Genomic DNA, 25,875 nt, shown 5'->3' with positions numbered 1-25,875 from the left:
CGGACGGCTGGTTTCCTGGAAGCCAGGCTCCTGGAAACATTATGTCGTGTAGGAGTCATTGTGGCTATAATTTCAAGTGTCATATTCTACCTGGAATGGACTACGTCCAATATTTTCACACTAACTTCCTTCAATTAACTTTGCTTTATCTGAGCAGGCGAACATGCTTATTGCCAGTCAGTGTCAGAAGGCAATTAACCCACTGACATAACATAAGGAAAAAAAAATGTTCAAAGACAAAGCAAACACACCTGGGGAAAATTACTTGGTGATTTTCTCTTCTTAATTTATTTCATGGTCATCAAAACCTGAGCCCAGATTTTGTTTGGCCACTTTCCATTTTGTACAAAGTTGCCATGTCTTCAGCCCTTGTAAACATAGGGAGCCAATGAAATCATCTAACCTCTACTTTGACAAAGGGATGGAGGCAGTTGCATTGTGGGCAGCTGCATTGTGGAAAGATGTCAGGGTTCTTTTCCCCACCCAGGGAGCAGCAAGGGGTCACTAGAGGGCATCCCTTGAGTGAATTTATGAGTAATCTTGGAGTTTTTATGCTGAGCAGGTGAGGCAGGGGGCTGGTAGGAGAGATGGTCACACAGGTGATCAGGAAAGAATCACATCTGCCAAGAGAAAGCAGGAGCTCTGCATGCAGCCCTCTGGCATTTGTCAGTGGATAGAGCATCGGCCTGGGGACTGAAGGGTCCGCAGTTCGATTCTGGTCAAGGGAATGTGCCTTGGTTGCAGGCACATCCCCAGTAGGGAGAGTGTAAGAGGCAGCTGATTGATGTTTCTCTGTCATTGGTGTTTCTAGCTCTCTGTCCCTCTCCCTTTCTCTCTGTAAAAAAGCAATGAAATATATATATATATATATATATATATATATATATATATTAAAAAAAAATACAATCCCCTGCTTTTTCCATCCTGACTCTTGCTGAGACAGGCACAGAATTTCCAAGATTGCTCCCCTCCCTCCCTTTCTGATCTCTGCACCCAGATAGGAGGTAGGGGACAGTGTGAGTGTCCACCTGTCCAGGACAGCCCTCATTTATCTCTGCTTTGCAGTGAGTGATCTGATCGCTGAGGGAAGCCTTAAGGACTTCTCATCAACCTACTATCTCGCACTGAGAGGAGCATCACAGATGAGGTCCTGGGGGCCTCGAGGGGTAGTGTTGCTCTCCCGGGCACACACAGCCAGTTGGTGATGGAGGGGGCTTGCTCCAGATTCCCTATTTTTGTCCAGGGTCTGGGACATTCTACACAGGAGTGGCTGACCCCTAGGGAGTGGTGGCCTAAATCAGATTAGCCCTCCAGCATGCTGGGCTGGGGGATGTACTTTGTGAGGGCAGCCTGCTTGTCTGGGAGGGGCACTTCCTCCAGGAGCCTTCTTTCAAGTACCATCCCCTTTGGGCTGTTGTCATCCCTCAACACACAAGTGTGTCTCTGTGATTCCACTTAGACATCCATCCTGGTATATTCGATGTGTCCATCTTCTCCAACTGATTAACACGAATGGCTAATTTTTATTGAACATTTTCTGTGAGCCAGGAACAGCAAAGGAGATTTAATAGAGAAAGACATCTTGGACTTGGGTCCTGAAGGATGGGTAGGAGTCCTCAAAGGGCATTCACAGAGAGAAACAGCATTTGTGAAGACATGGTGGTGGGGAAAGGCCTGATGTGGTCTCGGAAGGGAGAGGTTTGGTGTGGCTGTTGGGTAAGGGATACATGATTTATAGATTTTCAGGACAAGAAGGAGAAGAAAAGGAAAAATTCAATCGTGAAAAGGCCTTAAACTGTGTTAAGAACTTAGGAAGGCTTATCCAAACTATATTTTATATCGAAGGATAGAATTATTATCTGAGAAGTTTTTAAAAACCTTATAACTTGAGGGCTTTTGGATCTAGCATAAAACAATTGAAACCAATATATTTTCACACTGATAACTGCATTCTGTGCCCTGAGGCCCCCCAGTTGTCTTTTTCTATTACACACTGGGGTTTATGATACAATGCATTAGGGTAGGGTTAAAGATTTTACTGCTGCCCAATAGAGCAAAGTCAAGTACCTTTATCTCCATTATCTTCTCTGACTTACATCTACTTGCCAAGGCATGGTGTGCTTTTGTTGTTCCTGTCCAATGGTCAGATGAATGCTACCCAATCAGCAAAATCTCTTTATATAAGGTTGGCTACATTGAAATGAAACCAGCTAAAAATATTCTCTGAGTTCTGTTTCAAATAGAATCTGGTTAGCTTCCTCTGATCTCACATGCCCATAAAAACAGGAAACTCATCCTAAAATGGAAACTCACACCATTATCAAAAGCCAGGATTAGCAAGACAACCAGAATTAACCAGAAGGCCCAGAGAACGCAGGTGACAAATTCTACTGGAGTCTCAACTCACACATAACTTGCTCTACAGAAAGCTGACAGAAGCCCCTTCAACACTCTTGTATTTGAGGTCTTCAGTTTTAGGTAGTATGAGAAGTCTATACCAACCTCCATACTAATAACTGGGGTCTTTCTATATCTGGTTTCCCAAACTTCCTGAATTAGGATCTCTAGGGGCAGCAAGAACACAGGGTAGAGGGCGGGGGGCAAGTAAGAGATTGTGGGAAATGCATGTTGGGAGAGATACTTTCCCTACAGGTAATGCAGAGATGAGAAAGGTCCTGGCAGCATAACACATTGGAGATTATAGATTTTCATGGGTTGGATCTCCTCAGCAAATCAAAGACGTGGGAAATGGGATCTTCTCATCGCATTAATGGTCCCATTTCAGCCCAGCAAAACCCATACAAGATGAAGGTCCAATTTTGGTCTAGTGAAACCCATCCATGATGAAAGTTTTGCTCTAGTGAATAAGGGGACAGCACCTAGGCACATCTACCCGCTGTGTCTTTTGTGTGAGAAAGGCCTTTGACCAGCCTGCAAGTAGACAGAAAGCATGACCAAGAGTAATCCACACATGATTTCTATTGGTGAATACTCAGTCAGCCCTAGGAACCAGAAGACAGTTTTAGAATATTATCTGGGGCCTCTAAGAAACATGAGCAGATGCCATAGAGAGAGGTAAAAAGAAAACAGGATGAAATGAAAAAGGATGTAAGAGAAGCCTAGATTGTGAGGATGCTAAGCATGCAACAGAAGAATGAAAGCCATGTTGGAGGCAGTAAAATCAGAGTTGAAGTTATAAAATCAAGTTCTGGGAAAATTTGGGAAGCTTTCCCATGATTCAGAGGTAAGGAAAAAGGTAAAAATGATGAGACAATGATACATGTTGAGGACAATAAATGAAGCTCCTATCCAAACTTTGTTTTCTTGAGAAAGAAATCAGAGGAATTAGAACTAAAGAAATAATCAAAGTCACCGCTAAAGGAAACTTGGCTGAGGTAAGCAATTATTTAGCCTGAGAGAATGCCCTGAATGAGATTTAACACACAATGAAGAGAGATGGAGTGAACACAGGGAAGGACACAGATTGCTTTAGATAAATGGTGGGATCTCATGGTTTAGCTCCTCACCTGTATTACAGTGGGTGTAATGAGGTTTATGGCTGGCTTGGGGTTTGACTCCCCAGTGTGGTCCAGCTGTGCCAGACTCTGAGACATGTCAGACCAAGGGAATCTTTGCCTTGACCTTGTCCTTGGATTGCCAACCTGCTTCTATCCAGTGCCAATTCTGCCCAAGCAAAGTTTGGGTTCCTTTCTTTTAGGGTTGCCAGATTTAGCAAATAAAAATATAGGAGGTATAGCTAAACTTGAATTTCAGATTAACAAATTGCAATATAACACTAAAAAAAATATTTATCTATAGATTTATCTAATAGATTTATCTAATAGATTCAAATTTTTATCTAATAGATTCAAATATTTATCTAATAGATTCAAATTTAGAATCCTGTATTTTATCTTGGCGACAATACCTTTTCCCCCTAACACTTGTCTTCTCTTCCCTCTGCTCTGAGACCTCTGAATAAATATTTGATAGTTTGTGTTTCACTTGCTGATACTTTGACTAATACTCATCTGAAAAATTCTAGCATGGAACAAAGGAGAATATCGCTCAGTAAATATTTAACAGGGGACAGCTTTTCACAGTGTACTCCTTTTATCTGAGGTCCCATACAGGTTCCTGCACTATTTCTAATTCTGCTATTAATGTGTGGTCAAAGCCATTGTTAGAATACATACTTTTGGTTAATAGAATGATTATTACACAGGTATAAAATTTATCTAAGAAAACTGACATCTATTTAAAATTATATATATTACATGTCAAGTTGTTTGAAAAAAATGGTCTTTAAAAATTGTACAGTAATACTTTTGGGTAAGAAAACTTTTAGGTGATACTTAGTTTCTTATTTATGTTTTTCTAGATTTTTAAAAAAATGTTAACATGAGAATGTAACATTTTATAATAAAATATATTTTCACTTAAGCAAGTCAATTATATTTTAACATGACATATGCCTCAAAAGTCTTTCTTGTAGCCCTGGCTGGTGTTGCTCAATGATTTGAGTGTTGGTCCACATACCAAAGGGTCATAGGTTTGATTCAAAGTCAAGAGCATTTACCTGAATTGGGGGTTTGCCCCTCACCCTGGTCAGGGCTTGTGCAGGAGGCAACCAGCCAATGTATTTCTCTCTTCTCCCTGGACTCTCTTCCACTCTCTTTAAAGCAATGGAAAAAATATCCTCTGGTGAAGATTAACAAAAACAAAAGACTTTCTCATAGTCCGTGAACTTGGTCTGTGTGCCAGAATTGCCAGAGGAGCTCTTACAAAATGCAAATGGCTTCCTGGTGTTCACTTCTGACCTAGGAATCAGAAATATCCAGACTTGAACCTAAGGACCTGTATTTTTTTTTAAAGTTTCCCACTGTTCCACTAGAGCTGTGCAGAATTTGCCCTTGGACTAGCATTCAGGAGCCAGTGATGGGGAAAGAGCATGTGCAGGTCTGGATTGCCCAGGTGTGAAGAGACCCCCTCTCTCGGTGATGTGCAGGCTGTGACTCTAATGAGGATAAATAGCCACTTCTCTGCTGTTAGCGGCTGCCCAGTAAATTTCCTAAATGCTGGTACCTTTACTCGTGCCACCCTGTTTATTTCGAAGAGTTACTGTAGTCTTTTAAAAGAGTTGGAATCTGTGATGGATGAGCTCCAAGCCTGATCTTCCCAACTGGGGAGGCCCTGGATCAGCCTCAGGCCCAACTCGGAAAGGGGATCAGTCCTTGTTCTAGGCAACCCAGGAGCAGAGTCAGGAGAGGAGACATGCAAGCTGGAGCCATCGTGGATGAGGAGAAGGCTGAGCAAGCTTTACAGCATCCTCAGGGGCTCTGCTGAGATGCTGTCCATCTGTAACACGTTAGGTTTACAAGTCTACAAACATCTTCTGAAAACAGCATTCATAACTTGAAACAGAGTCAGGGAGAATAGGTTAAAGGACTCATTAGGATGGTTAGGCAGCCTTATGCAATTTGCATTCCTTCTGCTTTCTTTCAATTCTAGGCAGAGTTGTTGTTTTAAAACGTACTGTTATCTTTGGGTCCGGATTACATATGGAAATTAGGGCCCAGAGTTGGGGTGAGTCCTTCCAAGCTCATACAGAGAGGAAAAGGGCACAGCCCAGCAACCTTCTGTGTCCCCTGCTGTTGCTGCCCTTTATCTTCTGGGGAAGGAAGCATGATAGTTGGGGAAACAGACATTTCTATGGACAAAAAGTCCCTGGAGACAAATGTCCTTATCATTCAACTTCCCTTATCTGATCACCTACACATTTTCCAATTACAAAACCTCAGGCTCATTTGACAGATTTAAGTTGGGGAAAAACCAAAGCTGGTTAATTCATTTCAGAAGTTTCATGGAACTGGTTATCTTAGAGCTGAGTAGAGTCCCCAGTCTGAAACTTATATATTTGTCCAGAGTTTCATCTATCCATCCATCCACCCATCCAATCTTATATAATAAAAGGCTAATATGTAAATAGACCAAACAGTGGAACAACCAAACAATAGGTCGCTATGACCACCAGGGGGTACATGAGGAACATGGCAAGCTTTGGCTGCAGCAGGATGGTGGAGCAAGTGAGCAGGGGTGCCAGACTAAGGTGGGGCACCGGTTGCTGACATTGGGGCAAGCTTCTGGTGGTTATTAAAAATTCTTTATTCCTTCGTGCCATGGTCCCACCTGATGCTCGCACCCTCTGCCAGCACCTGGTGCAAGCCCCAATTGCTCAGAACTGCCAGTGGATGGAAGTGGGGCCAGTGCCATCAGCACATGGGAGCGGCAGCTGCGGACAGACAGGGAACTGGGGTTCCCCATGGGAGGGGTTGGGAGTGGGTATGGAGGATGGGCAAAGACTTGCTCCTGTGCCCATCACACCCTCAGGGTCTACAGTTACTTTCAAGGTGCACAAATTCATGCACTGGGCCCCTAGTAACATTATACTAAGCAGTAGGTAAATAGAGATGATAAAAAAAATACCCTTTTAAAGATTTTTTTTTTTAGCTCAGCAGGGAAGATAGGATTAAAAAAAAAATCATAAAACAAAATATTTTAAATGCTAATACATAGGTATAAATTAAAATTAGAAGGTTGTTGATAAAGTACACTATAGCTATAAGAGATAGACTATTGAGCCAGACTGATAGTTTCAAATTCTATCTCTCTCATACATCTTCTGTGTAAACTTGAGCAAAATACTAACCTTCCTATTCCCTGGTTTCTTATCAATAGAAGGAGAATAAGTGAGTATATATCTTATACATTTCTTAAGAGGATTAGATGAGTTAATATATATTCATTTCAAATATTCAGAAATTATGACATGCAATGCAAACATAAAATCAAATGAGGAGTTTGAACAAATATTTCTAACATTTGCCCAAAGTTATTCTTGAACCTTTTCTACATCTTTGACCTCCAGCATCCCAAAAATAGCACACAGGTAATAGCACAGGGTTATAAAATAGTGGTAAGTACATGGGTTATAAAAAAGGTTCCTTGCCCAGCCAATGTCGCTCAGTGGTTGAGCATCAATTTATGAACCAGGAGATTACAGTTTGATTCCCATTAAGGGCACATGCCCAGGCTCGATCCCCAGTAGGAGACAGCTGGTCAATGATTCTCTCTCATTGATATTTCTCTCTCTCTCTCCCTTCCTCTTGAAATCAATAAAATACACACACACACACACACACACACACACACACACACCCCCAAGGGATTGTTCATCTGTGGGAGATTACCAACTTGCCTCTGGAACAGTGTTTCTCTCCCTTTTAGAATCTATGGATTCTTTTGAGTATTCATTCAATGATTTCATAATTACTTAGTGAGTACCTACTATGTGCTAAACATTCTAGGCACTCAGGGAAAAAGCAAAGATTGCTGCCCTTATGGAGCTTATATTCTGGGGGAAAGGAGACAGAAAATAGCAAGAAGCATAACACACAAGTGAATTATTTAATATGTAAGAAGCGAGATAAACTTTAGAAAAACAAAAATATCTGAAGAAAGGAAGTTAGGGTTCTGGCAGGGGTGGGGAGGGACACAGAATAATTAAAAGTAGGGTGACTGGAGTAACCCTTACTGAGTTGGTAAAATTGGTGCTATGAGGTGAAGAAGGTAGAGTCAGTTGCACAGATATATGAGGGAAGAGTGTTTGAAGCAGAGGAAATGGTGAGTGCAGGGTCTCTAACCTAGGGGTGGCAAGGAGGTCAGTGTGGCTTGAGCTGAGCAAGGCCAGAAGCGGTGGGAAATTAGGTCTGATGGCCTGAGGAAAGCTCTCCACCCTTTCTCTGGAGCAGAGGTTCCCAAACTTAAGCACAAATCGGGGCTCAGGAAAATATAAGTCGTGGTGGCCCCACCCCCAGAGTTTCTAACATTCCTAACAAATTCCAAGATGATGTTGACACTGCTGGTCTAGGGCCCACACTTTGAGAGCCTCTCTGATAGAACAGTTACCTTATTTCACACGTGTTTAAATAGTGTTTCTGAACTCCTCATGTCTGTTTGGGACCACAGTGGAGCAAGTCTGGCCCTAGATAATATAGGACTAAATCACTCATCCACTGACAGTGCTGAAGGCCTTGAAACTTCATCTTTTCTATCGGGTGAAGAGCATGGTGTCAGACCTCTAACTCAGGTTAGGGGAGCAAAACTTCTGATAATGGATTTGATTTAACTCGCAGCCGCAAGAATGGCTCCTCAGCCCTGCTATAATCACATTTTATTCTACTCACGTAATAAGAATTTGTGGAGTACTTTGTTACAAACATAAATTTGGGCCTCTTAAAAGATAACTTTAAGAAGCACTAAATCTTAGCTATTGTAAATTGTGCTGCTATGGGATGGTTGGGGGAGGGTGACCATTGAGGAAAAAGGAGACAAGTGTAAAACTTAAGATAATTAAAAAAAAAAAAAAAAAAGGAAGCACTAAAAGTCATTTCATAGGGTACAACATGGACTCAAACTTAATATCTTCTTAAAGAACATACGGTCTTTTCATATCTCATAAGGGGAAGAGTAAGGACCTGGAGTGTATTTTCCTCAGGGTGGTTTAAGGGAAAGGAGGCAACAAATCCTCTGGACTTCTAAATGGTACCAGACTTTTTGTGATTGTTTTTAAAGAGAGGTGGAAATAGCACTTGGAAAAACAAAATGACCTGGCAAGCCTTTGTTTGGAAGAGATAAGTGGGGAGCATATTAAGTGGAAACCAGGAAAATGCAAAAGCTAGAATCAGATAATTTAATCATTGCAAGATGAGGTCTGAATTGTGGGCAACCTACTTTGTATTTACTTGGGTCTGCAAATTAGATTGGAGTTTGATCTGTAGGCTGGACATGGGCAATTATGCATTGCTGGGACACCTTTAGAAAGAGTTACTCCGAGAAAGAATTAAGAGGCAATTGACACGTTAAGAATGCAAAGAATGAGGACACAGACATGCTCCGATGGTGAGGAGGACAACTGGGGAATGATTAAAAACATGCACCAAACTAATGTGATCATTTCCTTATGACAAGCACTGTTCCTACCATGGAGAAACATAAGCAGCCAAAAGCATTCATAGACTCAGACTGATTTCTGAGTATGACTGATGAAGGAATACCAGGCCTTAGGGAGATTTAAATTACAAAGCAGCGGTTCATGTTTTGGAGCAATTACCATGTCGTTTTCAGACATGCATTTCTCTTCACTTTTCTCTGTTTTGCTATTTCTTAGGTTAAGAGAGAGTTCCCCTTTTCCGGTTGAAGTCAGGATGATAATATACTGTCCATTGCAGCAAAGTCATGGCCTCAAATGTCCATACTGCTTAGCTGATACTGTACTTATGAGAAGAAACAGTGGAGCGCTGCTTTTAAATTGTAAGTGTGATCTGTATGACTGTAAATGTTACTCAATAGCTATCTAAATTTAGTGGAAAATGTAATTATTAATTTTTTTGCGAAGGTATTGCCCTAGGAGTATCAATTCCTAATGAAAGGATTGTTTAATCAGTTGTATTATTTGGTGGATTTGAAGTGTTCACCTACAAGCTGTGTGGTGACTCGGAAAAGTTGTTCAACTTGGGGCTATGGCACATGGGTTAGAGTCTTTGCTGGGTTCCATTGCTGTGAGAATTTGGGAAAGTCACTTTAACCTCTCTGGAAAATCTGTACAATGATTCAAGTTAAGGGGTTGTTGGGTTATACAGGTTGACTGGTGTGAATGTGTTTTTAAATCCTAAGTGCTGTACAAATACTTGATATTTGTATTCTCTATATATGAGAGTCAAAATTTACACATTGCAGAAATGTTGTGTCCACACAACTTTTAAATAAATTCACTGTTTACATAACAACGAAATTTCATTAAGAGTAAAGACCAAGTTAACCAGTTAGATGAGGACACATCTAACTGATTACCAATTAAAACTGAATGTAGGCCCCTGTATCAGAAAACAATTACCAACTGTATTAATTAACGTTGATTTGTATTTAGTGAGCTGTTCTGAATTAAAATGTGTTCCCATGAGTTAAGAATGGCTGTGAATTTTGAAATCGTGCTTTAAAAAATAAATAAAATAAAAGTATTCTATGTATCATATATGTATATTTTACAATGTGGCCCTGACCATCTCAATCTTATTTGTTGACACAGGTAATTCAGACTCAGGGTGTCACTTAAACTACCATATGATTTCTCTTCAGAATACAACTATATATAGAACCTTTGTTACTGAATTTACAAATTGTTCTTATTTGGTTATATTGCAAAACTACCTAGATGATCTAGTCTAGTTAAAACTAACTAGTTGACTGAATTTTGACTTTCTGCCTACATTTTGACTTCACAAATCATACTCAAAATTAAAAATATAAGGCTAAGTGTAATGTAACTGTGACTCGGTTCATTCTAATTTACATACTGAGATAATGAATTCTTCTATCTGTGAAGATTTTGTAAATATAGGGGGAAAACTTCTTAATTCCTTAGTAATACTTTCCATATACTATGTAAACAGAAATTCATAAAAAGAAAAGAATAAATGAGCCTTCTATGAATAAGTTGGTTATAGCCCAATTGATTTTTTAAAAAGTTAAACCTTTCATTTTGAGGTAATTGTAGACTCACATTCATTGATCTATATATGTTTATCCCTCTGCCAATACCACCAAGCCTTGATTGAAGTAGCTAGATACTGGGTCTTGAAAATGTAAAGACTGTTGTCTCTCACTTTCTTTTTCTTTTTAAAAGTTGTTTCAGACATTCAACTTGGTTTTGTTTTCCATATGAACTTTAGAACACTCTCCCCAGAGTCAGGAATGGAAGTTCTGGCTGCTGCCATGCCTGTTGTCATAGGGCAGGGGCGGGTAGCAGTAGCTGCTGCTCAGCAGGCAGGCAAGCCCAGAACCTTATTCAGCCTCCTTGAACAGATTGGGGCGAAGGCATTGGGCTCCTTACAACCTTGAGAGAATGGACGTGCATTGGCCTGGGGCCATAGCTTCTTCAGTAGAGTCAGGCTGGAGTGGAATGGTTATCATCTAAACATTTTCTGTCTTACTATGTTGCCCCTTGCTGTTCCTTTGGCTAGAGAGTCGAGGCCTTTTTTGTCTGGGACATATGAGATAAAAATAAAATAAAACAAAATAAATAAAATAAAATAATAAAATAAATTGAAATAATAAAATAAAATAAAATAAAATAAAAATGCAGGAGCCCTGGCCAGGTGGCACAATTGGTTGGAGCGCTGTCCTGTACACCAAAAAGGTTGTGGACCTGATCCCCAGCCAGAGAGACAACTGATCAATGTTTCTTTCTCCCATTGATGTTTCTCTATCTCAACTTCTCTCTCTAAAAGTCAATAATGATAATAGTAAGTATCCCCTCAGGTGAGCATTAAAAAAAGAAGACCCAGGAAACTCAGCACTCTGTTGCTTCCTGGGTCTCGCAGTCCATTCTGTCTCTCTGTCCTCTGTTCAGAGTCTTCCCATTTTTGTTTTATGTATAATGTCCAGGGTTTTTTTGTTGCACTTCTAAGAAGAAATAGGGATAAGTACATCTATTCCATATGCCCAGAAGTAGAAGTCCTCCTCCAATAATTTTTAATATTTATCTACAAGAAAATGTATCTTTTAACATGAATTATAACATGGAGGTAGTAAAGAGGGGTGTGGCATGCCCCAAGACAGGCTTTAAGGCAGGGTAGGTTCAAGTTCTAAAAAGAAAAGGTTTTCAGAATGCCCTGCCACTCTACCCATGAGACATGGTGTGGATGCTAGACTGGTTCTCATTTCTGAGAAGTGCCAGGATCATGGGACATGCTTAAGGAAGGAATCCTGGCTCCAACTCTCTTTCTGCCACTAATTTTGATTCTGGAAAGGACAACCCCTCTTAGGGAGGTTCAACGAACCCTGAGCCATGGGTGAAGCCATTGGAGATCACTGGGAACTCGTGCATCTCTCGATCTCAGTTCCTTAACAAGGTGACCACATTCTGCTGCTCTCAGAAGAGTGGCAAGGGTACCACCCGCTGGAGCTCTGTCTCCATTAAATTGAATTTCCAAGGAAGGGAGCACCTTTCCTCTAACCTTATTTTATTTGTTGAAAATATTGGATAACATGGTGGGATATTCTGTATTTCACCCAATACATATTTTATGAGACATTCAATAGCCTTGTAAAGAGAGTGCAGTCATCACTCTATTCTGGAGTGTCTGAAGCAGCTCCCACACCTGCGTCAAGCCGAGCCATCACAGCTCAGCACAGGCACTGTCCTCATTGGCCCTTCCCCCAGTTAGGATGAATTTCTGCCTCGTCCCCAACACAAGCCAAAAGGAGAGGCTGTGTGCCTGTGCAGGTTCTGGAAAAGCCTGGCATTATGGAAGCTTAATTAATAACCATGAAAAAAAAACAGGGCTTTGAATTTTCAGGCTGTTCCCACAGGTTCCTCAGATGGAATTCCGATAGAGCCTTCAGGATAAAGTTGCTATTTAATAGAAGGGTGGAGGAATACATAGATAGGATGATAATGTGGATCTATGTATAATTTATGAAAATGGAAATGTGCTGCAAGAGTGGTATATTTAGACTGTAGCAGAACCTTAAATGTTTTGAAATGTATAATAAATTAAATGATGTGCCTTCAATATCTGGAAAATCAGCCAGTTTCTGTTATTTTGACAAGCTAGTTTATGGTGGTATTCCTCAAACCTAAGCACAAGTTGTTTTGTATTGTAGAAAGTCTGCGGGGGAAATACTGCAATAATTTCCATTTCTTCTTTTTCCCCCCTGCCCTCATTTTCTGTGTCCTTCACTCCTTCCATTGATCTAACCTCCAAGGTTAATGTTTAAGAAGTGAAAGAAATTTTAAGAATGAGAAACTCAATGTTATTAACCTCAATATTTAACAATGTGCCTCTTAAGCAAAATAGGAGTTAGGGAATTTTTTGGAATCAATGCTTAAGGTAACTAGTTTCATTTCTAGTCTTAAGGGTGACCCTATTTTAGTCTACTTCTTCCAAGGAATTTTCCCTGATCATTCTCAGCTAAGAGGACCTATCAGAGTGTAGTTATTCCTTCCTCTTGAATCCTATCACCTCCACACAGGTGCTATCTATCATTTTCTATCTGGGGTGCCTGCCATCTGTGTTCATGTCTTATTTCCCCCTAGAGTGTGAGCTTTGAGAGTCCAGACACATTTGATAACTCCCATAATGCCTTGCATATAGCAATGCCTCACCAAATATTTGTTGAAGACATTTATGAATAATTTACAAGACAAATTGGTCCCAAAGGATACTCTAAGTCTTTCAGACATATTATGCTATAACTGGATTATAACTCATCTACCCAGATTATGCCAGGTTTTACTGATAATTCTTTATATTCATTATTCCTCATGTGTCAATTAATAGGGGGGAATTAACTGAAAAATATCTTGAATTAAAAAGAGAATCCAGGAATATGGAATTTTGCCAATATTTACTACACCTATTTATATGACACCGAAGCTATCCTGAAATCAGAAGTATTCCACTTAAAAATCAATTAATCAATTCAGGTGTTTTGTTAATGTTTGGCATTGGCATACTAAAATATGAAATAATCATTTAATATTCCTGACTCCATTTGTATAGTGATTAAGACACACAACTGGATATTGTTTAATGCAAAATATCATTTACGAATATCAGTGCTGTCCAATGGAAAGGTGATAGGTAAAATGATGCTGCTCCCCCCTTCTTCCCCCCCCCCCCCAAAAAAAAAAAATCATGCCCAGCTCCCTGGAATCTGTAAATATGTTATCGTATGTGGTGAAAGGCACTTTGAAGATGTGATTAAGTTAAGGATTTTGAGACAGGAGATTATCCTGGATTATCTAGGTGGGCCCAATGTCATCACAAGGGTCCTTATAAGAAGGAGGTAGTACAATCAGAATGAGAGAAGTGAAGCTAGAAACAGAAACATGTCTCTCTCTCTGTGTGTATGTGTGTGTGTGTGTGTGTGTGTGTGTGTGTGTGAGAGAGAGAGAGAGAGAGAGAGAGAGAGAGAGAGAGAGATTTGAAGATAGTGTGCTACTGACTTCCAAGCAGAAGCCATTAGCCAAGAAATGCAAATGCCCCCAGAAGCTGGAAAAGGCAAGGAAACAGTCTCTCTTAGATCTCTGCTGACATCTTGTTTTTAGGACTTCTGACCTCCAGAACTTATCACCAAACTCAGTGGGACATTCTTAGTGCTGCCACCACTGTGCTTGCCAGCTGTGAGCTCAGCTTCTGGCTGAGCAGCGCTCCCCTTGTGGGAGCACACTGACCACCAGTGGGCAGCTCCTGCATTGAGCATCTGCCCCTTGGTGGTCAGTGAGCATCATAGCAACCAGTTGTTCCACCATTCAGTTGATTTGCATATTAGCCTTTTATTATATAGGATAAGGAGAAATGGACAAATTCACAATCATTGAAGGAGAGATCTGAATATATTAATCTCAGTAATTAATAGAGGAAACAGATAAAAGTTTGAGAAGGATATAGAAAATAACATAATGGGACACACACACAACACACACACTCTCCAACTTAAAAAATAACTTTTTCCCCCCTGATTTTTAGAGAGAGAAGAATGAAGAGGGAGGTAGAGAGAAAAACATCAATGTGAGAATGAGAGTGAAACATCATGTTCCTGCACGCCCCATGCTCAGAATCAAGCAGCAACCCAGGCATGTGCCCTGACCAGGAATAGAACTAAAAACCTAAATAGATTGCCACTTTCGGTGCACAAGACAATGCCCAACCAACTGAGCCACACCAACCAGAGCTAACAAATATATTTTTTCCTTAAGCATCAGGGAGTATTAGAAAAGCAATCAGAAAACTGATTACAAAATCTTCAAAAATGAAGTCTAGCAGTCTATTAGAAAGGACATTGTGATAATTAAACACCAATAAAATTTACCTTATCAAATTTAGAAAGTAAAACCATATGATCACCTTAATAAAAGCTGAAGAAGCATTTGACAAAATTCAGTATCCATTCATGGTAAAAATTCTCAGTGAACTAAGAATAGGAAGAAAATTCATTAAGCTAATAAAGTTATCAATAAAAGGCCACCATAGTATGTACATAATGGTAAAATGTTAGACTTATTCCTCTTAAAATTAGCAATAAAACAAAAATATCCCCATCTCTGCTTTAAGATTGCACTGAGACCCTAATCTAATCCAGTGATTAGAATGAGATAAAAAATAAAATGTATATGAGTCACAAAGGAAGAAATAAAATTGTTCTTATTCTGAGGTGATATGAGTTTCTACATAGAATACCCAAGAGTATCTATACTGAAGTTATTAGAGTTAATAAGAGAGTTCAGCAAGCTTACTGGATATTAGATCAACATAACAAATTGCATGCCTTATTTGCCAGGAACAAATAGTGACAAAACACAAAAATACAAAGAAGCATGATTTATAATAATAAAAAAATGGCTCCTAACAATAAATCTAATAAAAGATGTGTTGAAGTATGTGGTGAAAATTATAAAAGTTTAAAATTATAAAATTAAAAATAACGAAACAAACAAAAATATGACACATTTCTAATAAGTAGACTCAATATCATAAAGATATTAATACCCCTAAATTCAATGCAATTTCAATAAAAATTCCAAGAGATTCTTCTATGAAACTTGATAAAATGATTAAAAAATTTGTGTGGGCAAGAAAAAGGTTAAGAATATCCATGACAATTTTGAAAAACAAGGTGAGGGAAATTGTCTACTTGTCCAATATACTAGTATCTCAAGGTTTATGGCCCACTATATCTCAAGATATATGCTCAAGGTTTCATATAAAGCTGTAGCAACTAAGATAGATAATGTGGTACTGTGGTAGAGAAAGAAAATCTGACCAATGGGAGAGGTTAAAAAATCCAGAAAGGTACCCACACATAGTATATAGAAACAATCCTATATAATAAAAGTGTAGTATGCAAATTGTCCCCTTGACTGGGAGTTTGGCCAGGAATTGGACCAGGGGGTTAGGCCAGCAGAGGGAAGGGAGGGAAGCCCTGGCTGGCAGTTAGCTGCTAGGGACCCTACCAGTGAACAAATTTCGTGTACTGGGCCTCTAGTAAATTATAAAGTTGCTATTTCTCTAAAGAGGAAAGTGGGACTGGGGCTTGGTTAGCTATGTGGCAAAGGAAAAAAATATCTAACTCACATTATTTAGGGAGATGTAATTCTTAAATGCAAAAAAAAAAAAAAAAAATCAAAATTTTAGATCATTAGGAGAAACTAAAGAGGTAGCAAATATCTTGTGTATAGAAAGGATTTCTTAAAGAAGATGAAAACCATAATGGAAAAGATTGCCAAATCTGAATACATTAAAATTTAAAATGTCTATGCATCAAGCAACATCATAAGAACAAAATACAGAAGCCACAGGTATGTAGAATACAGTTGCAGCATATTTAACTGACAAGAATTAATACTCAGAATATATGAAAGGGTCTATGTCAATAGGGAAAACAAACAACACATTAGAAAATTAAAATATGTAAAATATGAAAAAAAATTACAAAAGAAAAATATGGAATGAACAATAAGCAGATGAAAAATCTTCTAAGTCATTAGTTAAGAAAATACCCACTGAGCCCAGCCAGTGTGGCTCAGTGGTTGAGCATTGACCTATGAAACCAGGAGGTCCCAGGTTTGATTCTGGGTCAGGACACATGCCCGGGTTGTGGGCTCCATCCTCAGTGGGGGGCATGCAGGAGGCAGCCGATCAATGATCCTCTCCTATCATTGATGTTTCTACCTCTCTCTTTCCCTCTCCTTTTCTCTCTGAAATCAATAAAAATATATTTTTTTAAAAAGAAAATACCCACTGAAACTGTAATAGATAGCATTTCATATGTAGCACATGACCAGATATCTAAAAGACTTAAAATACCAAGAATTGGAAAGATGTAGAACAATAGGGACTCACATAAAGGCTCAGGAAAGTATAAAACCGTAAACTTAGGAGCAACTTGGCAATTTCTAGCAAAATTACAGGTGCTCATATCTTATGACCCAGCAGTATGACATCTAGGTTATATAACCTAAAGAGACGCTCAGGTGTACTCATGGAGATGTGGCATTCTGTGGTCCACACTGATACTATTTTCTACAGTTCTTCCCCGACTCAATCTGCTTATCTGTTCTGGCCTCCTTATTTCCAGAACACACCAGCACATTCCTACCTCAGGGCCTTTGCACTTGCTGTTTTCTCTGCCTGCATCACTCTTCCTCAAGGTATCCCCGTGGGTCCTTCTTCATCTCCTTCCAGCTTTTACTAAAATGTCAACTTCTTATTATGTCTTCCTAGCTCCTCTATTCTCCATCCTCTTCCCCAACTTATTTTTTTTCACCTGCGCACGTATCATTAACATAATATATAGGCATACGTCATTTTATTGCACTTTGCTGTTTTTGTTTGTTTGTTCTTTACAATCAGGAGGTTTGTGACAACCCTGTATTGAGCAAGACTTCTGGGGCCATTTTCCCAACAGCATTTGCTCACTTGGTGTCTATGTCACATTTTGGTAACTCTCTCAACATTTCAAACGTTTCATTATTAATTCTTCTATGGTGATCTGTGATCAGTAATCTTCGGTGTTGCTAGTGTAATTGTTTTGTGGCACAACAAACTGCATCCACAGAAGACAGTAGACTTAATGGAGAAATGTTGCCTGTTCTGACTGCTCCACCAACAGGCTGTTTCCCCATCTCACTCCTTCTCCCCGGGCCTCCCTATTCCCTGAGAAACAGCCATATTGGAATTAGGCCAGTTAATAACTCTGCAATGGCCTCTCAGGGTTCACGTTAAAGGAAGAATAGCACATCTCTCATTTTAAATCAAAAGCTAGCATTGATTAAGCTCACTGAGAGAGGCATGGTGAACGCTGAGGTAGGCAGAAAACGAGGCCTCCTGTGCCAAACAGCTAGTCAAGTTGTGAATGCAAAGGAAAAGCTCTTGACAGAAATTTAAAATACTCCTCCAGTGAACACATGAACAATAAGAAAGAGAAACAGCCTTACTGCTGAGATGGAGAAAGTTTTTGTGGTCTGGATAGAAGATCAAACCAGCCACAACATTCCCTTAAGCCAAAGCCTAGGCCAGAGCAAGGCCCTATTGCACTTCAATCCTAGGAAAGCTGAGAGAGGTGAGGAAGCTTCAGAAGAAGAGTTTGAAGCTAGCGGAGGTTAGTTCATGAGGTTTAAGAAAAGGAGCTGCCAGCAGGTTGCGAGAAAAGGCTCCTCTGCTGGGTTGGGTGCTTGGCAGTGGCTTTATCCTCGCAGGTCCTTCCTGGGGCCCCAGTGATGCTAAGCAGAATATGGAAGCAGCTGACTAAGAAGTGCTATCTGTGCGAGAGCAGCTATTCCACGAGAGGGTCCGCGAATGTATTATCTCAACACTTGTGTTTGTGACACTCTATATCCTCTGCCACATCACCCTGACCCACTTCAAGGAGTCTGCTGAGTTCACTACAGTGAATGATGAAGATGCCACAGTCAACAAGATTGCGCTCAAGCTCTGCACCTTTACCCTGGCGGTTTCCCTGGGTGCCGTACTGCTCCTGCTCTTGTCCATCATAAGCAATGAGCTGTTGCTGTCACTGCCTCAGACTTACTACGTCAATGGCTCAACGGCTCCCTCATCCATGGCCTCTGGAACCTTGTTTTTCTCTTATCCAACCTGTCCCTCATCTTCCTCATGGCCTTTGTATACTTCTTCACTGAGTCTGAGGGCTTCGCTGGCTCCAGAAAGGGTGTCTTGGGCCAAGTCTATGAGACAGTGGTAATGTTGATGCTCCTCACTCTGCTGGTGCTGAGCATGGTGTGGGTGGCATCAGCCATTGTGGACAACAAGACTGCAGGGAGTCCTCTATGTTTTCTGGGAGCACTATCTCCCCTACCTCTATTCCTGCATTTCCTTCCTTGGGGTCCCACTGCTCCTAGTGTGTACTCCACTAGGTCTCACCAGCATGTTCTCGGTTACTGGGAAGCTACTGGTCAAGCCCTGGGTGCTAGAAGACCTGGAGGAGCAGCTGTACTGCTCAGCCTTTGAGGAAGCAGCTTTGACTAGTAGGATTTGCAATCCCACCTCCTGCTGGCTGCCTTTGGACATGGAGCTGCTCCATAGACAGGTGCTGGCTCTGCAGACACAAAGGGTCCTACTGGAGAAGTGGTGGAAGGCTTCAGCCTGAAGCACAACCTGGGTTATCTCCTGGCCACGCTGTGCTTGCTGTTTTTGGTAGGCCAATCCCTGCTCATTGTGGCCATCCACATCTTGGAACTGCTTATCCATGAGGCTTCCATGCCCCGGGGCATGCAGGTGCCTCCCTGGGCCAGGTTTCCTTCTCCAAGCTGGGCTCCTCTGGTGCTGACATTCAGGTTGTATTCATCTTTTTTTTTTTTTTTTTTAAATGTTTTATTGATTTTTCACAGAGAGGAAGAGAGAGGGATAGAGAGTTAGAAACATCGATGAGAGAGAATCATCGATCAACTGCCTCTTGCACACTCCCTACTCGGGATGTGCCCGCAACCAAGGTACATGCCCTTGACCGGAATCGAACCCGGGACCTTTCAGTCTGCAGGCCGATGCTCTATCCACTGAGCCAAACCGGTCCCGGCTGTACTCATCTTTTATCTGATGGTGTCCTCGGTCATGAGATTCTATAGTTCTCCACTCTTTCAGGGCCTGCAGCCCAGATGGCATGACACAGCCATGACACAGATAATCAGGAACTGTGTCTGTCTCCTGGTCCTAAGCTCAGAACTTCCTGTCTTCTCTCAAACCTTGGGACTCACTTGCTTTGACCTGCTGGGTGATTTTGGACACTTCAACTGGCTGGGAAATTTTTACATCCTGTTTCTCTATGATGCAACCTTTGCAGGCCTCACCACTCTGTCTGGTGAAGACTTGCACCGCAGCTGTTTGGGCAGAGCTAATCTGGGCTTTTGGACTGAACAAACTGTCATTACCTGTCTCTGGCTTCCCCAGGGCACCTAGGAAGACCCAACACCAGTGACCTCCACTGGGGGTGAGAGGCGAAAAACTGGACACTGCCATCTGTTACCCAGTCCTGAAGCGGCACAAGGAGTGGGTGATCTTTAGGACCTGGAATCTGAGAGGCCTGGGTGGCAGAGGGGAGCTGAGCCATCTTCACTTTTGCATAATCTGAGCTAGAGTTTGGGACTAGGGCCCCTTGTTTTTCCAGATTTAACTGTGGGCCTTATCAAGGGGTAGGGCTGGGTGACTCGGGTCTGGCTCCTGGTCCCAAATCTGTTAACAAATCAATCTGCCTCACTGCTATTCCAGGCCATGCCTGTAGCCATGTTTACATGATTTGATGTACAATAGGGTTGAGTGGGGACAGGAGAGGGACTGAGCAGGGGCAGATGTGTGTGGGGAGGGGAAGATTGTCTCCCTTTGCCTCTGGTCCTAAAGAACCTAAGCACTGTGCTATCCTGGAGGGACTTTGGACCACCAGAGAGGTGAGGCTGTGGGAAAGAAAAGGCCACAACCATCAGCAATAAAGTTGATCCCAAAGGTTTTCTTTGTTTAAAAAAAAAAAGAAAGAAAGAAAGAAAAGGAGCTGTCTCCATAACATACAAGTACAAGCTGAAGTAACAAGAACTGCTGTAGAAGCTGCAGCAAGTTATCCAGAAGATCTAGCTAAGAAAATTAATGAAGGTGGCTACACCAGATTTTCAATGTAGACAAAAGAGCCTTTTCTTGGAAGAAGATGCCATTAGGATTTTCATGGCGAGAGAGGAGAAGTCAATGCCTGGCATCAAAGCTTCAGAGGACAGGGTGACTCTCTATTTAGAGGCTAACACAGCTGGTGACTTTAAGCTGAAGCCAGAGCTCATTTACCATTCTGAAGATCCTAAGGCCCTTAATAATTATTCTATATCTAGCCTGCCTATGATCTATAAATGGAACAACAAAGCCTAGAGGACTGCACATCTGTTTACAATATGGTTTACTGAATATTTTAGCTCACTATTGAGAACTATTATTAAAAAAAAAAAAGATTCTTTTCAAAATATTATTGACAATGCACCTGGTCACCCAAGAGCTGTGATGGAAATGTACAATGAGATTGATATTTTCACATCTGCTAACACAACATGCATTCTGCAGCCCATGAATCTAGGAGTTATTTCAAGTTCTTATTATTTAGTAAATACACCTTGTAAGTTTATAGCTGCCATAGATAGTGATTCCTCAATTGGATCTTGGCAAAGTCAATTGAAAACCTTCTGGAAAGAGTTCATCATTCTGACACCATTAAAAACAGTCATGGAAAGAGTTAAAAATATCAACATTTAACAGGCATTTGGAAGAAGTTGATTCCAATTCTCAGGATGACTTTGAGGGGTTCAAGACTTCAGCGTAGGAAGTAACGGCCAATGTAGTGGAAACAGCAAGAGAATTAGTGTTAGAAGTGGAGCTTAAAGATGTGACTGAATTCTGCTGTCTCATGATAAAACTTTAACAAAGGAGGGGTTGCTTCGTACGGATGGGCAAAGAAAGTGGTTTCTTGAGATGGAGTCCACTCCCAGTGAAGACGCTGTGAGGATTGTGGGAATGACAACAAAGGATTCAGAATATTACATAAAATTAGTTGATAAAGAAGTGGCAGGGTTGACTCCAATTTTAAAATAAGTTCTACTGTGGGTGAAATGCTACTAAGTAGCATTTCATGCTACTGAGAAATAACCTGTGAAAGGAAAAGTCAATTGATGCAGCAAGTTTCATTGCTGTCTTATTTTAAGAAATTGCCACAGCCATCTCAGCCTTAATTAACCACTATCCTGATTAGTCAGTAGCCATCAACATCAAGGCTAGATCCTCCACCAGTAAAATGACTATGACCTGCTGAAAGCTCAGATGATGGTTAACTTTTAAAAAAATAAAGTGTTTTAAAAATAAGATATATAAGTTATTGTAGACATAATGCTATCCCACACTTAATAGGCTATAATATAGTGCAAACATAAACTTCATATACATTGCTAAAACAAAAACTTCATGTCACTTGCTGTATTGCAATATTCACTCTTTTGCAGTGGTTTGGAACTAAACCTTAAATAATATATTACGAAGGCAAACATGTATATTTTATATATTTACTTATTTATGGAATATATATTCATAAAGTCATTTTTTTTTCCACTGTAGTTTTTGCAGTATTTAGAGCAATACCTGGTCAATAGCTGCTCAATAAATATTTTTTATATGAATAAATGTACATAGAAATATATATTACAGCATTGTTTGTAATCATTCCAACACCTTGTGAAATAGAGTTAGATAAATAATATCCCCATTTGTGCATTGAGAGGAAATGAGACTCAGAGAGGTTAAAAAGCTTGTCCAGAGTCCCAGGACCAGTACCTGGTATAGTCTTAAGTGTAGAAGGCTGTTCCATCTCTGACTTAAACAGATTCCATAGTCCAATATATTCTAGTAAGAAAATTATTAGAATGACAAATCGGTTTACTCCCCTAAAACATTATGTAACCTCTAAAAACGTATTCCTTTGGAGACGATTTTTCTATTTCTTTTATAAATAGGAATTATTTCAAGCAAAATAGAATGCAAAAAGCTCTCAGTCATGCTGTCCAGATGTATATGTGGAAAGTGGTTATCCTACTGTGAATTTTACTGGTAAGAATTATACTAGTAAGATGCTTATTGTATGAAGCATGTGAGGAATGTTGGGAATATAAATGTTATATATTCCATGCACTTATTGTAAACATATACTGTGGTATCATTTCATCAAATGAGACTATTTATTCTACTTTGTCTGAGACCTAAAATGAAGGAGAGAAAAAATTCATTTTAAGGAGAATACAACTGAGCTTTTCCTTATAAAATATAGAGGATTGGATACTCTATAAAAACACCTAATGGCTATTAGTGTCAATAGAGCTTATGAGTGCATATAAAGATGAAGAAGTCCTCTTAGTGTAAAGACATGCAACGAACACAGTCAACCTGTATCCATAATTGTGGAGAAGAGAAGGGAGAGAGAGACAAAATTAACATGTGGCTATAGTGACAGGAAATAGGCAAATGGGCTGCTACTAGGGAAGGGACACACACCAATGCGCTAGACAGGAGTTCACAGTCAGATGTTCATATCATATTATAAATGTCTAAAGCTGTATTCTTCAGGACAGATGCAAAGTGGGTAGATGAGCTGAGAAATTCCAAAAATGTAAATAATGCAAAATTCTTGCTCTCAAGGGTTTGTGTCTGATTATGAGTATGTCACATTGACAAAATGACATGCCTTTTCACTATCCGGCATTGATGAAATGAAGTAAGCTATGCTAGCCCTTAGGATGTGAGAGTTATGTACCCTGAAGGAATTCTCATACATGCACTCATGGAGACATGAGAGTATGGCTGCCGACCCACAGACTGAGCACTGGGAGTTGGGTGACATGCTGACTAGCTGGGGGTCAATGCCAAATCATGACTTATCAGTGGGGATCTCCAGCTTCAGAGAATTTAAAAATCAACATAGCATGTTTGGAAAATTATCTGGAATTATGTGTTAAAGCTAAATAAATGTACATATATGACCCAGCCATTCGACTCTTACATATAACTAAAGGGAAATTTTTCTTATGTACTCCAAAAGTCACGTATAAGAGTATTTGTGTCAGCACTATTCATAATAGTCACAAAATGAAAGTTTTAAAAATGTTCATCAGAATGTTCAATGAAATACCATTTAGCAACAAAAATGAACAAAGTACTGCCATATGGAACAACATGGATTAATTTTATTATTATGTTGGGTGAAAGAAGCCAGACATAACAAAGTATATGCTGTGCAGGTGAAAATAATGTGGTTTCTATTGGTGGAGGCAGGAGGAACATAACAGGAATGGAGCAAGCTGTTGGGCTGTTTCTCAATGTGCATTTCACTCTGTGAAAAGTCCTCTATTGTACAGTTAAGATTTATGCACTTGTCCATTGTGCATAAATTAAACTTATACATTAAAAGGGCAATATATGGGCAAATATAAGTGAGTACAGAATATAGAAGTTTGGCAAAGTGAATTCAGGGATGGGCTGATTAAAAATGATGGGTTGAAAAAGATGAATTTTGAGATTCAGCTGAGAAATCTGGAGGGGAAAAGATGGAGCAGGCAGAGGACATAAAGTGCTTTGTTGAAAAAGAAATCCAATAATGATATATAAAGAGAAGTGTATAGGATGAGATACAATGAGGAAGGAATTTAGATTTTGATATGTACTAGGGCACTACTGTTTTTACTTTCATAATTCTTTAAAAAAAAAAAAAAATATATATATATATATATATATATATATATATATATATATATATATATATATTATTGATTTTTTACAGAGAGGAAGGGAAAGAGATAGAGAGCTAGAAACATCGATGAGAGAGAAACATCGACCAGCTGTCTCCTGCACACCCCCTACTGGGGATGTGCCTGCAACCAATGTACATGCCCTTGACCGGAATTGAATCTGGACCCTTTAGTCCACAGTCCGACGCTCTATCCACTGAGCCAAACCGGTTTTGGCTACTTTCATAATTCTTAATTAAAAATAATTACACAGATAGTATATAATGTAAGTATTTACATATAGGTAATATATTAATAAGTATAATTATACACATGTTATCTACTTGTTGAAAATTTAAAAAACAGAGAAGCATAAAGTCAAAAAATTACCTATAACTCCATTCTCCTTATAGAACACTAGAGGACTGGAGCACGAATTCATGTTGGGGTGAGGTCCCTCTGGGTGGTTTGTAGGGATTAAACTGAAACCTGCAGTCTTACACTTCCTGAGGCTCCCACCTGCCGCAGCTCGCATCCAATCAGTCCCAATGAGGATAGGCTTGCGCCAGCCGTGAACCCTGCATCTGGCACCCTCCCAAGGGGAGTGGCCTGAGAGATTGGGAGGAAACAAGCTCTCCAACATCCCCTGTGGGAATCCCAGATTGCCAGAGGGCACAGGCCAGGCTGAGGGACATCACCAGTGCATGATCAGGGCAGGGAGGGACTGCGATAGAGCTCCAGGACTCAGTCCCGATTGAACCCAGCAGCAAGCTAACCTACTGGTTAGAGCAGAGGTTCCCAAACTTGTTTGTGCCGTAGACCCCTTGCCATGTTTTTCGGTTTGGGGTAGACCCCCTACTTACCTGATATTGATTTTTTTGTAAATTTCTAACTGTAGTGAAGTTTAGTGTTAAAAACTTGAAATAAAAACACATGTTAAGTTTTATACTATTATTTATTGAATTTAAATTAAAACTACTCAAAATAAAATTTTGTATCTGTTATATAAAATATACATAACATAAAATAAACTAAGCAATAAGTAAATGTTTTTAGTGGGAAGGATGAACCTGATGCTTTAATACTAAATTATCAACATTTGGTGTCAATTTTGTAAGGTTTAATCTTAAATCTCCTCGGCTAATGATGTCCGGTCTGTTTCTTTTTTTCGTTAGGAGATTGGTAACAGCGCTAAACCCCCTTTTCACAAGGTATGACGATGGAAAGGAAATAAAAAATTTCCTCGCTATATTCCATAATACGGGATAAGTAACGGGTATGTTTTTTTGCAGCCAGAATTGCTGATATCCGTTTTTAAACTGAACCTTAAGTTCTTCGTTTGTACTTATTTCAGTCAGTTCCTCTTGTATTATGACATTCGTTTCTTCTATTTCACCATATGGGTTAATTATCCACGGTGGTATTACCATAGTCAAAACATCATCAAACCTAGTTTCAAAATAATGTACCTACTTTTCTCTGGCATTCTCAAACAAAATAAC

At 40.0% G+C, this 25,875-nt stretch overlaps 1 pseudogene across 1 annotated transcript; it reads left to right on the top strand.

Moving 5' to 3' along the window:
* The first annotated feature begins 18,357 nt into the window (after positions 1-18,357).
* LOC311618463 (protein LMBR1L-like) lies at positions 18,358-20,055 on the top strand (annotated as a pseudogene). The gene is made up of 2 exons: positions 18,358-19,358; positions 19,656-20,055. The product of its transcript is annotated as a protein LMBR1L-like (transcript).
* Positions 20,056-25,875: the final 5,820 nt, after the last annotated feature.

This window comes from Pipistrellus hanaki (assembly GCF_964339955.1).
Source record: "Pipistrellus hanaki genome assembly, chromosome: 2".
Lineage (NCBI taxonomy): Eukaryota > Metazoa > Chordata > Mammalia > Chiroptera > Vespertilionidae > Pipistrellus > Pipistrellus hanaki.
The sequence above is the reverse complement of the archived record's forward strand: the minus strand, read 5'-3'. Positions and strand labels throughout refer to the sequence as shown.